At 62.7% G+C, this 574-nt stretch overlaps 1 protein-coding gene across 1 annotated transcript in view; it reads right to left on the bottom strand.

The window, feature by feature from the left end:
• MICALL2 (MICAL-like 2) overlaps positions 1-574 on the bottom strand; it is a gene marked incomplete at its 3' end in the record, with an annotated part of 16,441 nt that overhangs the window by 1,890 nt on the left and 13,977 nt on the right. The gene's annotated exons all lie outside the window — the stretch shown is intronic.

Genomic DNA, 574 nt, shown 5'->3' with positions numbered 1-574 from the left:
GACGGATGTGTCTCTCTCCGTCCCTCCCCCTAACACTCGCTCTAAAAAGAAAAAATCGATGGAAACATCCTGGGTGAGGAGTAGCAAAACCCCACGTATAAAGGCTAATGTGCAGTGTCCCCTCGGGAGTTCGACCGCTCGCTATGACGCGTGCTGACCACCAGGGGGCGGCGCGGCCAGGCCTAGGGACCGGCGCTCCCCGTGCAAGAATTTCGTGCAGGGGCCTCTGGTAAGTAAATAAACAAAGAAACTGAAAAGAAATGTAAAGTCCCCCCCCCCCCTCAGGCCACTGCAGGCGCTTCGAGTCCCCCCGCGCCCCAAGGCCGCCGTGAACAGCAAAGTCCCTGGGCCGGGGAGAGACAGGCTGCCTGGGGGCCGGGGAGACAGGCTGCCTGGGGGCCTGCCCTCGGGCTCACCCTCCAAGTGCACACAGTGGGTCTCACTGTTCAGGTCTCGAAGGCTCTGAGCTCAGAGTGATCAATCCTGGCTGCCTGGGGGACGCCTGTGCTCCGCAATTCACCTGGGCCCCCCCTCACCTGGGCCCCCCCTCACCTGGGCCCCCCTCACCTGGTTG

Source organism: Myotis davidii, unplaced genomic scaffold, assembly GCF_000327345.1.
Source record: "Myotis davidii unplaced genomic scaffold, ASM32734v1 scaffold399, whole genome shotgun sequence".
NCBI classification, from domain to species: Eukaryota; Metazoa; Chordata; class Mammalia; order Chiroptera; family Vespertilionidae; genus Myotis; species Myotis davidii.
Note: the sequence above shows the minus strand (reverse complement) of the source record. Positions and strands in the feature narration are given on the sequence as shown.